Source organism: Acinonyx jubatus, chromosome B3 (assembly GCF_027475565.1).
Source record: "Acinonyx jubatus isolate Ajub_Pintada_27869175 chromosome B3, VMU_Ajub_asm_v1.0, whole genome shotgun sequence".
In the NCBI taxonomy this organism is placed as follows: domain Eukaryota; kingdom Metazoa; phylum Chordata; class Mammalia; order Carnivora; family Felidae; genus Acinonyx; species Acinonyx jubatus.
Genome location: NC_069386.1, coordinates 14,376,671 through 14,396,414, shown reverse-complemented (window position 1 = coordinate 14,396,414; position 19,744 = coordinate 14,376,671).

Below are 19,744 nucleotides of genomic sequence, written 5' to 3'. Positions count from 1 at the left end.
TCCAGTGTGACAATCTCTGACTTTTTAATGGACTGTTTAAGTCACTTTTTTTTTAAGTAAGTCACACTGTTTTAAGCAACTTTTTTTCAGTTAATATAATCATTGAATTTCAAGAAATTCAACCACATCAATTAAAAATAAATATGGGGTGCCTGAGTGGCTCAGTCAGTTAAGCGTCTGACTTCAGCTCAGGTCACGATCTCGCGGTCCGTGAGTTCGAGCCCCGCGTCAGGCTCTGGGCTGATGGCTCAGAGCCTGGAGCCTGCTTCCGATTCTGTGTCTCCCTCTCTCTCTGCCGGTCCCCCATTCATGCTCTGTCTCTCTCTGTCCCAAAAATAAATAAACGTTAAAAAAAATTAAAAAAAAAATGACAAATTTGTTTTCTGTGTCTTATATGTGATAAGTCATTTTTTTTTTCCTCTTGCGACTTTTAAGATTCTCTTTGCCTTTAACTTGACTATGGTATGTTTTCACTCTTATGTGGATCCTGGGAAACTTAACAGAAACCCATGGGGGAGGGGAAGGAAAAAAAAGAAAAAAAGGAGGTTAGAGTGGGAGAGAGCCAAAGCATAAGAGACTCTTAAAAACTGAGAACAAACTGAGCGTTGATGGGGGGTAGGAGGGAGGGGAGGGTAGGTGATGGGCATTGAAGAGGGCATCTTTTGGGATGAGCACTGGGTGTTGTATGGAAACTAATTTGACAATAAATTTCATATAATAAAAAAAATAAATCGACTATGGTATGTCTGTATATGGATCTGTATGCTTATCCTATGCTTACAGTTTGTTGAGCTTCTCGGGTAGGTACCTTAATGTTATTCATTAAGTTGGGGAAGCTTTTCTTTTTAATGGAGTTGATTTTTAGGACAGTTTTAGGTTCACAGAAAAATTGAACAGAAAGTATGGAGTCCCTTCCCATGTACCCTCTCCCCTTATACCCTGTCAACATCCCACCCCGTAGTGCTACATTTGCTGCAATTGATGGACCTGTGTTGCCACATTGTTATCACCTAAAGGCCATAGTTGACGTTAGAGTTAACTAGTGATCTAAGTGGCTCTGTCACACAATGGATAGCGCGTTGGACTTCTATTCGTGATGTCACACATTTTAAGGCTTTTGACAAGTATCTAGTGGCAAGTATTCACTCTTACAGTATCATATAGGATAGTTTCTCTGCCTTAAAAATCCTCTTTTCACCAAATTTGGGAGGTTGTTACCCATAATTCCTTGACTTGTTTTTTTCTGCTGATTCTCACTAATTTCTCATTCTGAGCTTTCCATTAAATGTATGTTGATGTGGTTCGTGATGGCCCATACTTCTCTGAGGCTTTGTTCATTTATCTTCATTCTGTGTTCTTTGGATGAAATAATTTCTATTGATCTATCTTTCATTTCACCGATTCTTTTATTTTCCAGACAAAGCTGCTCTTGAACTCCTCTGGTAAATTTCTCATTTCGGTTATTGCAACGTTTCAGCTACAGAATTTGCATTTCTGTTGTCCCTCCACCCAATATATATTCATACGCCTCCAAATAGATATTATGCATGTATTAATGTATGTGTTTACTATGTATAATATATAGATGTATCTTTTAGGAGTAATTTTTTCTGTTTATCGATACTTTCGCTTTGGTAAGTCCTTGTTGCCATGCTTTCTTTTAATTCTTTAAGAGTGATTGTCCTTAATTTTTTTGAACATATTTTAAATAATCACTTTGAAGTCTTTGTGTGTGAAGGTTAACATCTGGGTCTCCTCAGAGAATCTTTAGTGACTGCTTTCCTGTTGAATTGAGTCACGGTTTAATGTTTTCTCGCCTGTCTTATAAATTTTTATAGAAAACCGGACTTGCTGGATAATGTATTTTAGCAATTCTGGATTCTGAAACCTCCCCCTACCCACTCTTCTGCTGTTTGTTTGTTTAGTGTTTTGTGAGGCAATTACTGGGATTCCGTTTTCCAAACAGTCAAACGGTGTGTGGCAGCCGGGGACTCTAAATTTCCTGCTTTCGGGGCGCCTGGGTCACTTGGTTCCGCATCGGACTCTTGATTTCAGCTTAGGTCATGATCTCACGGGTTCGTGAGTTCAAGCCCCGCGTCTGCCCCCATGCTGGCGGTGTGGAGCCTGCTTAGGATTCTCTCTCTCTCCCTTTCTCTTTGTCCCTCCCCGCACTGTCTCTCTCTCTCTCTCTCAGAATAAACTTAAATAAATAAATAAATAGATAAATAAATTTCCTTCTTTCCTGTTTAAATTTTGTTTGTATTTTTAATCCTGGATTTCTAGAGGTTGTCCTGAATCCACAAATCTTTCTTGAGTTTTTGATTACCAGCCCAGCTGATGATTGGTCACGGGCTGCTCTCAAGCATTTCACAAGCCGGTAAGTCTTCCGTCCTTTGCCAATGGACCTGAATGTGAAGTTAGAAGTTCCATTCAAAGTTCAGTTCATTTCAAAGCCTTCTTCGGCTTTTATTTTCCCTGTTTTTGTTATGTGTGTACAAGACCTAACATTCAGCCAAAGATACGGTGGCAGTTGGGGCCCCCTCTGGTTTTCCTTGAGAGTGTGTGCGGCCTTGAACAGGTGTATAGGTTTCCAGACTGCCAGGGTTACGTGAGATCCAGACTGCCAGGGTTACGTGAGATCTTCTCAAGGCTCGCTGTGCCTGTCTTATTTTCCAAGTCTGACGGGTAAATCCCTGGTTCCTAGCTTTTGGCTTTCCCCAACCAGAATGCGATCTCAATCTATGTGCAACACCGGTCGGTGAAATGTCTTTGTTCATCAGTCGAATCTCTACGCGTGAGATTGTTTTCATGTTTCACTCCAAGTCAGCCCTCTGTGTCGGTGAAGCTGTTGGTTTGCGTGGCCTACCCCACACCGATAGGGCTACGGAGCCCTCAGACTTGATGTGGAGGGGGTCCAAGCAGCCTCAGCTGGGAACACAGCTCTTCACTTGAGTTCCCGCCATTTTGCTTTAATAAATCCTCCTTGGCGTGTTAGGTGCCTTGGGTTGATTTTCCAAAATAAGTTGCGCGCGACAATTTTGTCCAGTTTCACGATTTTTCGGAGGAGGGTTTGCTGGGTTTCTCATGCTGTCCCTCCAAACCCCTATGTCCTTATTGCCATTTTCAGCAATGTTTCCAAGACTTATTTGACATTAGAAAAATTTTTTAAGCCACACCTGTTAGCTGTTGGCGAACGTGGTCGTTCTTGCAGACAATTTGGGAAACACTGACGTAGATGAAATGGGCAAAGATTATTTCAGTCGAAATTACTTTTCACAGAGTCCACCATTCACACCTGAATCCATGCCGGTCCAAACGCTTTGAGCGATGGGGAGGGACAGGGAACACAGAGCTCTAAATCAGATGGCAAACTGTAGACTAGAGCCGGTCTGAGGATATGCGTTGTGTAAGCTGTACCAAATCTCCGATATTTAGTTGGGAGATGATGCATAGAAATCCAGATTCAGATTTTTCCTTTCAGAAAAAAAATCTCACAGTACTACACCGTTCCTACACAGCAAAAATCAGTTACTGGTTAAACAATGAAACACACACGGTTCCTCCCTTCTGACCCAGAAATCATTTGAGTGTTTAGCCTCAGCTCTCCATGAAGTATTCAGATTAATGAAGCCTATTTGCTCATATGCTGTTATCTGTGGTCATGCCTCAGGCTCACCAGTCGCAGGATCCTAGCTCGTAGCTTCTTGTTCAAAACCAGAACCATAGGGCCACATTCTCAAGCTTGATTTTCATCCAGACCAATGGCAGGAGTGTGCAAGATGGCTGGTCACTGTTAAGGGTGTCATCAGTAAAACTAGGTAGAGCTTTCTGGCTCTCCCGGCGATGGACCCCTCATTTTTTTTTGATCTCTGGGCTCTGACATGGATATGTACATATATTTGGGTGGCTTTAAGTTACAATCAAGCAACTTTATAGATGAATACCATGGGTTGGAGAAGGAGCCAGGAGTTTAGGTAGGAAGCGCTATCTCTGACCAGCAGTCAGGAAGCCCTTCTAAAGAGATGAGATTTCAAGAATCACTTTTAGAGTTAGGAAGGAAAGCTTGGAAGAATCAAGGAGTGGAGGGCAAAGAGGCACATAAGTGGCAGATGAAAAAGAAGGCTTAAGGGCGGTAAGTAAGCGAGAGACCCAAAAAGTTACTGAGAGAAGAGTCATAACAAAAGTAAATGGAGGGGCACCCAGGTGGCTCAGTCGATTAAGCGTCTGACTCCTGATTTTGGCTCCGGTCATGATCTCACAGTTCGTGGGTTCGAGCCCCGCACTGGGCCCTGCGCTGACAGTGCGGGGCCTGCTCGGGATTTTCTCTCTCTCTTTCTCTCTCTGCCCCTCCCTGCTCACCCTCTCTCTCAAAAATGAATCCATATTTTTTTTTTTTTAGAAGTGAATGGCATAGGCATTAAGAAAAAAAAATGCTAGTTTTTAAAAATTGTCCTGAATTCTTTATGATGAATGTTTCCAGCCTACTAGTCTCCAGGCACTTTTATCGGGACTCCTTCCTTCTTACGGTCCCCACCCTTCTGCACCCCAGGGTCCTCCAAAAAGCCTCCTCCCCTAATGCCGCCTAATTCAGGAGAATCCTCTCCTAATTCAGAAGAATCCCAAAGCCTTATGACTATTAGAAAAGGTGGCTGGCTCTCAGTAGGTCCATTGATTCCTCCCCCCACCATTTTTTTTCGTGAGTCCCCAGTTCGCTCACCTTTTAGTGACTTAGCGGAAATAGAAGTCATTTCTTTCCCCAGGTTCACTGTGGAGTTGAATGTTAGAATTTTGTGCCTTACAAAGTCACCGTCACCGAGCCGAAATCTATATTAATCATATACAGCTTGATACTGTAATTGAATAGTTTTTACACAGATGATATTAACTGATAAAATATGGCATCCTCATGAGAAAACATTACCTTGAAATATTAGCGTTATGATATGTTAATTTCTTTGGAGGATATGACTACAGATATATGAGCAGAGGTAAATTTTCCAGCACTTCGGCTGACAAATTCCATGTCAACATAACTCTCAAGAATTTGTATTACTACTCGGCGATGACTTATATGATGATGTATAACAACTTAAGGGGTTTTAAAATGCAGTATTTTGACTAATGTGGTTTGGTAAATAGCATTTGTGATTAGCTCCTTTTCTTTTTCTCCCCCCAATTTCTGCAATACTGACAAAAGCCTGTAATAATAATAAAAATCACCTCTCCACATGGAAAATGCCCTACTCCATCACCAACCGTTCCTGGGAACGCTCCAAGTTCCGTGCAGAACGGAGATCTGGGAGCCCTGCAAAGTCAGATACATGCTGTACTCATTGTCATATTAGCGCCTCTCATTTCTATCTGGGCGTTTGGCCTCAAACGATAGTTTCTATGAACTTTTGCCAGGGTGATTCATTCTACATAAACCATATGACACTGAGAGAGCCTTTGAGCCCCCTGTGCTGTCTCGGAGGAAAAGCTTAGGGTGAATCTGTCATTCTGATGCCCTTAAATACAGGGAGTGTGAACCGGTCCCCGGAGAGCTTGGTTCAGGAACGGGGTCTACACTTCTTAACATTTGGCCTAGTTGCAGAGATTCTGTCTCTTTGAGAGGCAACCGATGCAGACATGGTGGTCATTTGTAGCCATTTTATTTGCCCCAGTGAAAAATAGTCCCAGAATCCCCTTCTCCTGGAAATTGAGAACAGGAGTGGCCTCTTGGGGTTTTCCTGGATACCTACCGTCTCTTGTCAAATGAGGCCAATGTCCATCTCATGCTCATCTCCTGGCCCATGTCATTTGGAAGCTATTAGCTCTCTACTAAGAACTGGCTCATAGAAATCTCTCCCCTTTTGCTGTTTCTCTGCCTCGGCCCAGCACTCTGATATTCTCCTCGGAGAACGATAAAAAGCCTTTGCGCAGCAAAGGAAACAATCAACAAAACTAAAAGGCAACCAGCAGAATGGGGGAAGATGTTTGCAAATGATGTATCGGATGAAGGGTTAGTATCCAAAATCTACACAGAACTTACCAAAGTCAACACCTGAGAAACAAATAATCCAGGGAAGAGACGGGCAGAAGACATGAATACATACTTTCCCGAAGAAGACGTCCAGATGGCCAACAGACGTGTGAAAAGATGCTCAACATGACTCCTCATCAGGGAAATACAAATCAAAACCACACTGAGATACCACCTCACGCCGGTCAGAGTGCCTAAAATGAACAACTCAGGAAACAATGGATGTGGGCAAGGATGCGGAGAAAGGGGAACCCTCTTGCACTGCTGGTGGGAACGTAAACTGGTGCAGCCGCTCTGGAAAACAGTGTGGAGATTCCTCAAAAAATTAAAAATAGAACCACCCCACAACCCAGCAACCTTTTGGAATTTACCCAAAGGAGACAGGAGTGCCGACCTACAGGGGCATGTGAACCTCACCAACGTTTATAGCAGCACTATCAGCAACAGCCCAATTATGGAAAGAGCCCAAATGTCCATTGATTGATGAATGGATAAAGAAGACGTGGCATATATATACACAATGGAATACTACTCGGTGATGAAAAAGAATGAACTCTTGCTGTTTGTAACAACATGGATGGAACCCGAGGGTATTACGCTAAGTGAAATAAGTCAGGCAGAGAAAGATAGATATCATAGGTTTTCAATTATATGTGGAATTTAAGAAACTTAATGGAAGACCATGGGGGAAAGGAAGGAAAAAAAATAGAAACAGAGAGGGAGGCAAACCATAAGAGACTCTTAAATACAAATAACAACTGAGGGTTGATGGGGGGAGGGGGAGGGGTGTACCCGCGATGGGCGTTGAGGAGGACACTTGTTGGGATGGACACTGGGTGTTGTATGTAAGCCATGAATCATGGGAATCCACTCCCGAAGCCAAGAGCTCATGGTATACACTGTATGTTAGCTCACTTGACGATAAATTATATATAGCACAACCCAAGTAGCATAGGGCCACCTTTTGTAGTCAATACAAAGTTGCTTGTAGACAATAAATGCATGTTTACTACCTTGGGGAAGCAGAGCCTCCCAGCCCCTCCTGTCTGCTCTGGCGTGTTGAAGGTGATCCACACGAAGTACCACAGAGCTCACTCATAAATTATTTGCGAAGGAGATTTCCTACCGGGGCTCTTGAACACTTCACACGTGTTTGGCTGTAGCACTGCTGTTCCCACTCCCTAATCTCAAGTGGAACAACGAACCCGATATTAATCTGTCTTAAGGAGAAGCATCTGGAGGCTAGCTAATAAAATTTCAATTCAATGGAGGAAAAATGCTCTCAATCAAGCCCTGCTGACGTAGGCCCTTTAGAGCTGCTCACTGCCGTTTGCCGTGGTCCCAGGGTCTCCAGACCCCTGTCTGTTTGATGAGGGCGGTGAGTAGATCTCCTTCCGGGGGGCTCAAGTTTGGGACACAGTTCTTTTGACTCCTGACAGTAAATACAACCCCAAATCTCAGCAAAACCTTCCCCTCTTTCCCAGGGTCTCCCCTCCTCCTGGACCCTTCCCTGTTCACTTTCCAGCTCCCTTCCCTTTCCCTTACCATCCTCTATTGGGCTCTGGCCAGATGTTTGGCCCCTTGGTGTGATGCTAAGTGGCCAACGCCCTTGATCTGGGCAGCCAGATGCTCCCCGTCACTACGCCTTTGACCTAGACCAGCTGAAGAGGCATGGAAATGCCAGAAAGCATAACAGCTCGCCCGCCTGACAGACCGACAGCACATATACCAGCTTCGGGGACTACGTTTCGGAACTTAGGAGACATTTCCTCTCCAGGAATGAGGCTACGAAGGAGAGTGCGCATTAGGCAACAGGAGATTTTCCCCATCCCCAAAATTGTCCCTGCGCTTTAAAACTAGTTTCTTCACTTTCGTTTTTAATACCGTTGGCTCGTTATTGAAATGAGGAAACAAAAACTTGCATTCGTTTAATTAATGAACGTTATTTTTTAACGTCGATGGATTTATTTTTGAGAAAACGAGAGCACGAGCAGGGAGAGGGGCAGAGAGAGGGAGGCAGAGAATCCCAAGGAGGCTCCACACTGTCCGTGCAGGGGGTTGGATCCCAGAAACCATGAGACCATGACCTGAGCCGAAATCAAGAGCCAGACACTTAACCGACCGAGCCGCCCATGTGCCCCAATAATCTTTATTTTTAGGGTAGTTTTAGCTTCACAGCAAAATTGGGAGGAAAGCACAGAGATTCCCCACTTGGGCTCGGACAGGTGCAACCTTCCCCATTACCAACATCCCCCACTCTGGGGGGTTGATAATGAACCGATGAACCCACACTGACCCGTCATTATTACCATGTCCAAAGTTTACATTATGGTGCTCTTAGTATACATTTTATGGATTTGGAAAAATGTACAATGACATACATCCATCATTAAAATATCATACAGAATAATTTCACAGCCTTAAAATTCCCCTGTGCCTCTGCCCATTCATCCCTCCCCTCCTCGTCCCTCGGTGATCGTTGATCTTTTTATTCTCTCCGTAGTTTTGCCTTTCCCAGAATGTCATATCTCTGGAATCATATGGGACATATCCTTTACAGACTGGTTCTTTCCCTTCATAATATGCATTTAAATTTCCTCCATGTCTTCTTATGACTCAGCGGCTCATTTCTTTTCAGCGCTGAATAATATTCCATTGTCTGGATGGGCCACAGTTTATTTATCCCCCCATTTACTGAAGGACATCTTGGTTGCTTCCAAATTTGGGCCCTTATGAGCTAAGTTGCTATAAATGTTGTTTGCAGACTTTTGGGTAGATAGAAGTTTTCAACTCATTTGGGTGGATACCGAGGATTGTTATTGCCGGTTCGTATGGTTCATATTCTCAACCATCCTGTGGCCTCTTCATGTCACGCTTTTATAGTCTGGTTGATTTTTCACAATATTGTTGGGCCAGGGGCACAGCCGGCTAAGCGTCGGACTTTTGGTTTCAGCTCAGGTCGTGATCTCACGGTTCATGAGTTCAAGCCCCACATCGGACTCTATGCTGACAGTGTGGAGCCTGCTTGGGATTCTCTCTCCCCCCAACCCCTCTCGGGTTCTACCCCAATTTCTCTCTCTCTCTCCTGACATGAATAAACTTAACAAAAAACAATATTGTTGGGCCATATTAATGAAGCATTTCTGAATTAAAAGCTACCTCTTTCCAGCAAAAAATATGGCAGTCTTTTATTATTTTCTTAAAGTGATAGGTATGCAAAATGAGAAAAATGAGGCCATTATAAATATTTTAACTCAAATAAATTCTTTTTAGCATTCTTGTGAAATGGATGTGATACGTGGTCTCCAGTAGGCCTTTTGTACGGTTCAGGCTGCTTTTCCCTGAGTCAGGAATTATGTCAGTGAAAGCCCCTCATACTAAAGGGGGCAGGTGAGCTCACCACCTACACAGCATATTGATGCATCATTTCAAAAGTGTGTCTATTGCTGGAATCAAAGACTGAGGCAAACCAACAATGTCTCTTGGGGATACGCTATTGATACGGTTGAACTTTTCTCGCTTTCTTCCTCAAGAGGGGCGATGATCGGCCGACAGGTACATATCTACTCCTAGCTCAGTAGATGGTTGGGAGCAGCGAGGTTTCAGGATGGAAAGATCACAGGTCTTAAAACCAGTGGGAGACAGAGTTTGAATTTCAGCTTTGCTATGGTCCAATTGTGCAACCTTGGAAAAATTATTTCTTAGAGTTGAATAACTTCTTAGTGTTTAAGATTTCCCTTCGGCAAATGGGTTTGATAATACCTATGCTACAGGTTAATTGGGGGAACTTATCTGAGATCATTAATGTAGAATGCTTGACCCATAGTAAGTGTTTGGTGTTCGTGAACTTGGATGAGGCTTTGAAATTCACCGAGACCTTCGTGAAGGAAACAGGTCATTCTAAGATAAAGCAGGCAAACAATAGCATATTTTAGGTTCTGACTTTTGATCACCTCTTCGGTTTTGGGTTTAAACACTCTATTTTTATCCTAACTTTTCCTAAATTAAGTATGATTAATAAATGATCAGTGAAATGGAACTGCCATCCAGAACCAAACATTGGCCGACAGATTATCTTTTTTCTTTATCCTAAATGTGTAAAATAAGACAAAAGGCAAAAGGAGGTAAAAATTTTACAGTCTGAAGGGACTGTTGGATCTGCATCGTTGCAGTCTGAAACCCATGAATGTCAATAAATGGGCAAAGGAGAATGTACCCACACACGCACGCGTGCGCACGCACACTCACACCCAGACCTGAGAGTGAACGGTCACCTTGAGGTTTCTGTTCCCGAAAAATTTTTGTGCTTCACACAAAACTAGGCGTTGGAACCACAATATTTCAGTTTTAGCGCAAATGCTCCGTACGATGTCATTGTCCCATATCATCATCCCTTCCCAGAGTAACCCACGTAGAAGCGTTTTTGTCTTCTCTCTCTAAATCTGTTAGTATCGATATAAATGTCACAACTCTAGATGTAGTCCCAGAATTAGAGTATCAGGATTGCATTCCAGCTGCTGCTCTAGAAGGCTACAAAGGCTCTTGCTCTCAGGGCCTCACAAGAGATGTGGCTTTTGGAAGGCAAGGCAGAAAGCTTGAAAAAGGCATCATGCTCACTCTGGAGAAAAGTGATGATTACCACACAGGTCAGGATTGCTGAAAAGTTGCTAACTATGTCTGAACTCCACCTCAGAAACACACGTACGTGTGCTCGTGTGCACACACACACGTGCGCCCAAAGTCATGGTTGGTTTTCAACTACTCTAGTTATGAAATGTTTCACGTTTCTTTTCTTACTCCGCATTCTTAAATTTTATAATATTTTTAGCCTCTTAAATCATAGTGTATCTCAACATTGAAACTCTCTTGGATGTAACAAATATAATAATTCAGGTATTTTATTATTTGGATATCAGTGATTCAGACACTAACGAAAATGATCCCATGTTGTTTCTTCTCGACGTTTCTCAAGATCCGGTGTCTCAACGTGGGACCCAGGACTTCAGGGTTTAACACTGTAGTTGGTTTCTTTAGAAAACGTTATGATTTCACCAGATAAAAAAATCTTTATGACTTCCTAGGAGGGATTTATGAAAGACTTTGATTTATCAAGCACCTATTCAATTGTCCTTCACGACTGCAGGTGGCATTTTGTCTGTCTCTGTTATGCGGATTTCGATTGCCTGTGTTGTACTTGCCTGCATAAATTATCCAAGCTTCCCTTAAAAACAGTAATAATATGAAAGCCCTTCTTCCTGTCAAGCTCATTACTTACCTACCTTATCTCATTCTTTCCTTTACAACCTTGGAAAATACATCTTACTGTTACGAGTTTACGGAGACCTCCCCCATCCCTTGAGTATGAGGGAGGTTAAATGCACAGATACATGTAATGTGCTAGAGTAATGAAGTTGGATTGGAATCATGTCTGTCTGCACCCAAAATTCTCACTTGCTTTGCCTCACTGGTCTGTTTTTGTTTTCTTTTGTTTCTCCCATCTTTTTTTTTTAAATCTGAAATTTATTGTCAAATTGGTTTCCGTACAACACCCAGTGCTCCTCCCACTATTTTGAGGTCTGCATCCTTGGGCTCTGGATATAAATGCCTTTACTCCACTGAGGCACCGATGGTGGGGTAACCAGTTTATTGCAAACATCTTCTCCCTGCCATATATCCCAGCTGCCAACCATTCCTCAAAAGGTGTTACACAGCATTCCACTGACCCCGCCTCAGTGCATTTCATTCTGTCTGTCCTTTTTATCATCTCAGGAGCCTAACTGGATATTTGTTGCGCTCCTGTGGTCCGCGTTGAGCTACGTGCACAACCAAGGCATTCAGCTTTGGAAGCTGACATCCCAAGGATGAGAAATGGGTAAGCTCTCTGTTTTTTTTTTTTTTTTTTCCTACCTCTGAGTTCAGGAATATTCATTCACCTAAAAATATATATATATTCAACATTTACTTGATGCCTGCTAAGGTTCAGACCCTGTGGGAGGCAGTAACAAATCACCTGTAGCTGTGGGCTCAGTTCTTTTCAGAGCTCTGAGTCTGGTGCAGGAGAGAAGTAAGCAGGCAATGAGATTCCCTGCGTGATCATGGTGGCAGGTGCACAGGTGGCCGAGAGGGGAAGCACATTGACGAGACTGGGAAATCGTAGAGGAAAGATTGGAGATGATGACGGTCAATCTCACTGCTGTGAGTTAGCAGTGAGGGTCATTCATGAGCTCTGATCCAGAAAGTTCTTCCCGCTGGAAAACCTGCATTACGATTCTGGTGTAGAGTCGCCAAGCTCTTTGCGTTATCTGTGGTGGCCCCAAATCCAAAGCCCTGGTAGGATTGACATGGCTGCTTTGACTCCTCTTCGGCTTGATTTAGATTGTGTTACTATTTTGACTTCACACTGGGTTATCCAGCCTCTCCAGGGAAGTGAGCTCCTTCCTTAAATAGCCTCATCCTTCGGAATACTCTTGCCAATGAATTGGAATATAAGCAGTCAGTCAACAAGTGTAGAGTTATAGCCCAAAAGGGATCTATACTTTCACAGACTCTCTGCCTGGATCAGTCAACACAACGTACAATTATCTCCATACATGAAGAGCACATCATGATTTCTAGGCTGAAAAACGAGTCAAACGTTTAGGCAAGGTTTCAGCAAAACTTTTGTCTCCTGTTTCCAAAGTCTGTGTTTGACTCTGGAGAAACTGGGGTCATTTGTTATGGATTTCTTTCACTTTTGCAAAAGCTTATCTAAAAATTCTTACTTTATGTGTAAAAAAATTGGAGGTCAGACAGTTGTTTTAAGCCAGCAGATGTATGTGCCAGAGTAAGTAAGTAGGGGCCACAGTGTACGGTTGGTTCAGATTCGGAAATGGTAAGGACTCGGGCTTATCACTGTGTAATGTGGCCAGTGGCCAGTTGACTCTGGCCAAGCCAACTGATGACCAAGGGAGAGCATTGGATTGCCTGTCCTTTTGACTGCCTTAAGTTGCAGCTGGGCCATGGTCTTCCTGGACAGAATAAGCTACCAGACCTTAATGTATTTTTAGGCTGCATGAATGCAAAAATCCTCTCAAATATCCTTTTTCTCTGTGTTAGTTAACCCCCATCTGAAAAAATTATGTCTACCTCCTTGAGAAGGATATTAGAAAATTGGGAGAGCCACCCAGAGAAGAAGTGGAGTTTTGAGAGACTACTAGATATAGTCAAAGCCACTGGGGGGTGTTAACCTGGTAAAATAGCCCATGCTTACCAATAGTTTGTTGGGTGTCACTTGAAAAAGAGAAGAGTAGAATCACACATTAGTATAGTGTGTGTGTGTGTGTGTGTGTGTGTGTGTGTGTGTGTAAGAGAGAGAGAGAGAGATCGATCAGGGGGATATATGCTGCCATATGCCCATTATGTATGTCACCATCCATAACTTATGCTATTCCACTTAATCCTTATCGACAACCTTGCAAGGTGTGTTTTACTGTCCGCATTTTATAGATGAAGAAACTGATGGCCAGAGAGCTTAAGTCATCTGTTCAGCTTTGCGCAGGTAAGTTTTATACCTGGAAATATTTTCATTGAAACTTCATGCTCTTTCTATAATACCACATGGCCAGTTTGAAGTCCCACAGAGATGTGTTTGGACAGTATAATACAGATTTTTTGAAAACACGAGCTAGTAAAACGAAAAAAGAAGGAAAAAGACGAAAAAAATATGTCTTTAAGGGTAAAAACAGTGAACAAAATTTAGTGGTTTCCTAGAAGAACACCTTAAGTCCCTTTCCAGTGGAATTGTCCATGATAAGCTTGAATGGAGAAGATTCAGTGGGTAAATATGGATGATATTTAAGGACTACCGAATTCCACTCTTCCATTCTTTTGTGGGTGTACTCCCACATAGGATGCCCCTTTTGATCCATGACTTTCCGTTATCATGCATGGCCCTTTAATTTCAGTGAGACCACAGGGTTCCTTTGAAAGACGACCTTCCTAAGTAATTTCAGGGCTGATTTACATAAGGCTAAGACCTTTAGTCAATGAAAAAAATGATGTTGAAATCTTTTTTTCTGGCATTCATGGTTTATACCTGAAATCCCAGCAGTCTAGATCCTTAATTCACACTTAGGGAATGTTGACTCGATTCAGGGGACCTGTTTTCCCAGGCGTGAGTCCAATTTTCTTTTTTCTTTAGTTAGTCAAACCTTGTAACAATGGAAATATCAACTTCAAGTATATTCTTTCTGCCTGAAGTTTAGCTGATTCCAGGTTAGTTAAGTGTGGAATGGGAAGTGATCAAACGTGATGACCCACGCACCGCTCACTGGCAGGAAAGTTCTTGCACAGAAAGGTTGGCAGTTAACAGAGTCCCATTTAAAAGCACTTAACACAGTGGCAGTTCGGAGAGAAAGTTGGATCCGTGGTCACTCAGCCCTTCCACTAACCTGATTTTATGGCTTTGGACAATGCGTCCCTCGCTCAGGACCGGCTTCCACAGTCTTCGTTTAGTCCTACAAAATGACAGATGTCAAGACCAAGGAACATCCTGTCTCCTTCCTGGAGGTTTACGAAACACGATCGAATGTTTAGATAAATGTATCTTCAGATTTACTATTAAGGTTTCCCGTCTTTGTAAATTCCTTGGATTTTCTAGAGACAAAATAATAGAGAAAAAGGCAGGGACAAACAAAGAAAGGGGAATACCAATTTGAAAAGAGGGAAGAAAAGGGGCAGAAGACAGGCAGCACGGGGGTGGAAAGCGTTCAATATGCTGGGATGAGGGGTCACTGTCCCGGGGGTGGGGACGCGATCATATTCCAACAAGAGCAAAGGATTCAAAGTTCTTATGTCAATCTTTCCCTCCCCTGATACTGGGACACTTCTCAAGGTGACTCGTGTGTGGGCTCGCCACCTTTCCCCCGAAGACGGAACACTTGGAAAACTGGAACTGGGTCTTATTCAGGTCTGCCCCCCTTGTCGCGGCGAGCGCAAAGAAATGACACATGAAATCAGCGTGCAGCATGAAACCGAACTTCTCTGGCGAATGACAATAAACGAGTCTCCTGTTGTTTCCTTCTGGGGCGGTTTGCTTTTTCCTCGACTCCAGAAGCCAGGGAAGTGGATGGCAGGAAGAGGTCCCACGGGTCACAGTTTTTTCTTCCATCGCTCTGTGCTTGGCAACAGGTCACCTGCGACTCGTGCCTGCTTCTTCTCTGAGTTCTGGAGCCCTCAGGGGAGCACCCCGGGGACAAGCCTATCAAGCCGAGTGGCTTTTCTAACGCCATGCTTCCAGATCTCCCCGCCACCCAGAGAATCAGACGGGAGGCTCCCTCAGTGGACTCCAAGGACAAAGGCTCTGACTGCCAGAATTCAAGTCAGCGTGGCCTCAGGATTTTGCACCATTGTTCCCACTTTGGGTCGAGAGGCTCGGTGACCGGAGGGAAGGCGGCCAAATCGAGGGCAAGTCTGTCTCCGTGCTTTGGAAACAAGGACAGTTTGTTTCTTTCCGACGTTCTGGGACCTGGAATCATGCCTTCTCTCTGGTGATTCCAAACATCATCGGGTTGATACCTGTTGTATTACTCTAGAACATTCTGTCACTCGGCTGGTTAAAAAGGTAGGAGAGGAGGGTGGCAGGAGGGAGGAAGCCGTGCTTGATCCTTATGGAAGCCAGTTAAAATTAATTGGAAAAAGCTTTTAAAGACCCAAGATGCAGACCAAATGTATCTCCAACCCGCGGCCTCATCCCGCACGGAACACGAAGGTCACAGCGAAACTGCAGATTTATGCACAAGGGTTGGGTGATGGAAAATGAGACAAAAGCATTTGGATTTTATTATTCCATTTACTCTGACCCTGGGCCATAAAGGGTTTGGAGAGCCTGTTTTATGTGTTCAGCTGGTTGCCACACTGACAGGCATTTGGAGCCACTTAAATAAACCACTCTGGTCCCACAGCTGCAACAACACCATATCAAATATAGGTTAGGGTCGAAGTGGGGAGGCTGCAACACAGCGTCTCCAGCAGGTGCACGAGGAAGATTCTTTGTTTGCTTTTCTGCGGTCCCTTATTTTTGGACTAGCTTCCTTATCTGTCAATTGATTTTGATTTCGAGCTAACTTGGATGCTGAAGTTTGCTTGGTTTCTGCACAAAGGGCGTGCACCTTTGGGGCTGACCCCTGTTTTCCAGGAATGCTCCGTGTTTTCACCGAGTTTGACTTGGATTTCAGAGAAGCTGGTGAGCTTAGGTTTGGTTTTGAGATTTGTGCTGACCCGTGTACTTCTTTCATTTTTGTAAAGTTGTCTTCTCTTTGTTCACTGAATTCTTTGAAACTGGTTCGGCCGTCGAAGCTCCCGGTACGACTGAAAAGCAGACAAGGGGAAGAATTCAACATGGACGACTGTGGAACTGAATCCACAAGTGTGCCTTTGTGATAGACAAAACACATGTCCTGAGTTTTTTGTCGAGGTGTGGACACATGTGAACTAAACAGAGCAGAGAGAGAAACCTAGAATAGTAACACTTCAGTTCATACAGACAGACCCTCACAGGTTTCACTACATTTCATAAGCAAACCTCAGCCTCGAACGAGATATTGTTTCCATTTTACAGATGTCAAAACGGAGGCTGGGAAAGGTCAGAAGAGTTGCCCAAGGGTCACATGACTTTCAGCGAGGTGGCATTGCCCACACACGTCCTTCTTTTTGTAACAAAGCCTTTGCTTGCTGGTTAGAGAGTTGCAATTGCCCAACAGAATCCAGGCGTGGGGATTCTGGAAACCAGAGACACCCAAATGTGCGGGGGTGCGCTGAGAGCTTGGGGCTTGAAACAGCCTTTGACCTTGAGAGCGTACTCCTTCAGAACCCCAAAGAGAGTGTGGACAAGCTAATTGAGGAGATCTGTTTTGTTTCATACTGTACCTCCTGGGTCTGTTCTTCATAGAAAAGCCATCAGGACTTTGAACTATTAATCATTTGTCACAAAGACTGATTTTACCATTCTTCCCCTACCCTTCCCCATTCCAGACACTCACCCCAAAACAGCCTAAGAGTTCTACACTTCTGTTTTCATTATTTGATTTTTCTTCCCGTATCCGAGGATCAGAGAAGGTACCAAAGAAAAGTCACCATCACTGAAATCACATGATTTATTGATTTTTATCCCAGATTTTGTGAATGAGGGTTCATGAGTAGATCTCAATGAGGCTTCTGAATACAGCTTTCCATAAAAGGACTCAGATAACTGCACAAAAATAAGAGAGTCACATAATGCATTTTGTGTTTTTAATTAATTTCTAAGTTTTGGGCTCCGAAAGACAGACCTACGTTTATTTTCTGCTTTAATATGAAAACAAGCCTACTAAATTGTTTTAAGTTCTAAAAAAAGAAAACATGCCTCTGAAGAAAATATAAATAACATCGTGCTTTTTAGGGTCTGATATTAAACCAAGAACATTTTCAGCTCTATTTTTTCATTGATACTTTTTTTTCTGTTACTCTTGTAAGGTGAGAATGGGTCTCATCTTTCCAGATGCAGAGGGTAAGAGCCGGGCACTTGATTTCCTCAGAGTTTCCCCAGATTCAACACAAATTTGCCACATCGGTGACAAGAGTGCTAAAGGCTACACGCGACCTGAGTGTTTCAGGGGAATCTTTTTGAGGTGTACCTACCTTTTCTCCGTTTTATTTAATTTCTTTTTTAACGTTTATTTATTACTGAGAGACAGACACAGAGCGTGAGCAGGGGAGGTGTAGAGAGGGAGGGAGACACAGAATGTGAAGCAGGCTCCAGGCCCTGAGCCATCAGCACAGAGCCTGATGCAGGGCTTGAACTCACGAACTGTGAGATCATGACCTGAGCCGAAGTCGGTCACTCAACCAACTGAGCCACCCAGGTGCCCCACCTTTCCTCCTTTTCAGAGGAGTTACATGCATGTAACTCCCAGCCGAGTTACATGCAGCCTACCCCATGCCCAATACTAGAAGAATCAGAGACAAACATCTTCACGTGCCAGGGTTGGACATTTGTCAAGTGCCTTGACAGGTTAGTGGCCCGGAGTTGGGTTGAACTTATGACTCTATGTGCTAAATTCCATGCGAAAATTTGAAAATTAAAATGTTAATATGCCGGGACGCCTGGGTGCCTCAGTTGGTTGGGGTCTGACTCTTGATTTCGGCTCAGGTCATGGGCTCACCGTTCTTGAGTTGGAGCCCTGCCTCAGGCTCTGTGCTGACGACGCGGAGCCTGCTTGGGAAACTTGTTCCTCCCCCCCTCTCTGCCCCTCTCCTGTTGTGCTCTCTCTCTCTCTCTCGACATAAATAAATAAACTTACAGAACTGTTAACATGTTGATCACGTTTTTAATATTTGTTGCAAACTCCTTAATTACAAGAATGGATGCCTTAATCAGCAGAACGGTAGATGAGTTTCGATGGAACCAAATCCTGGGCAGAATTTCAGTGTAGAGGGAGGTAGCCCGAGGCATTTTTCCCACCTCCCCGGCTGCCTACCGTTGTCCCCCTGAGACACTTGAGGCATGCAAACCCTGTATCGTTGCTCGACCCCCATGCCTCCTGTTTCCTGAAGCAGTGTTCCCTCAAGTTAACATCCCCCCACATCTGACTCCTAAGCTAAACTTCCTTGTCTCCAATGCCGTCCATCCCAATGGGTTGTTCTGCAAGCTAATTGTCTGGAAGTTACTCATGCCAAAATGTGAAGCAATGATCACATCAGAGCAAAATGGGCAGCCTTTTGGAGCGCCTAGGTGCCCCAGTCGGATAGGCATCCGACTCTTTGACTTCCGCCCGTGTCGTGATCTCACGGTCCGTGAGTTCGAGCCCCACATCGGGCTCTGCCCTGACGGTGCTGAGCCTGCTTGGGATTCTCTCCCTCCCTCTCTCTGTCTCTCTGCCCCTCCCCAATTTGTGCTCTCTGAGTTTCTTGAAATAAATAAACTTAAAGACATTTAATAAAATAAAGGGCAGCCTTTTGGATTAAAAGGAGCACCAGTGACCATGGCCATCCACCTTGAACTCTAACTAGAAGTAACAGTTTCGACAGGGGGAAGACGTCTACAAGCTTCTTCCTGAAGGGCAGCCACTCCTTCTTTTCCTTCCTCCCAATTCCCGCGCTTTAGATGAATGTGGGTCAGATGCTTGGCCTTCCTCTTTTTCATGGTCTCTGATCTTTGCTCTCACTCACGCCAAAATAGGTTTAACGCATCTGTTTCACTGGATCGACCAGGTGTCTTGTTAGAATTGGCTGGTTGTCTGGGTACTTCGTAGCGATGTCCAAGAGCATCGTGCGTAGCCTTTTTGACGATGTGTTGTGTTTCTCTGTCTTCTGTTTGGCATAATCACTCCAAAGAGAGTTATGCAGTGGTCATGGGTTCCATAGGACTATTCTGTGTGCAAGGGTGCGTCAGCTCAAGATGACCTGAGATCTGCAACTAGGGTCTCAAAAAGCAGGGTGGAAAAGTCACCTCTTCTTCCAATTTCTGAAAATTCTGTGACTCTTTGGCTACATCCTCGGCCGTGCTGCTGGGCGGATTAAAAAACCGCGTAAGCCTATGCATTTTTTTTTTTAATGCACCTATAGTATAATAAAAGCTAATGGCGATCCTTGATGACTTTTGTTGAAACTGGGGCACCTGCAATTTAATTGGCATTTCCCTCCCCAAAGCACAGCTTTGGAGCACCTATCCCAGCTTGCCTGCACGGGCTAGAAAACTCGCTGGAT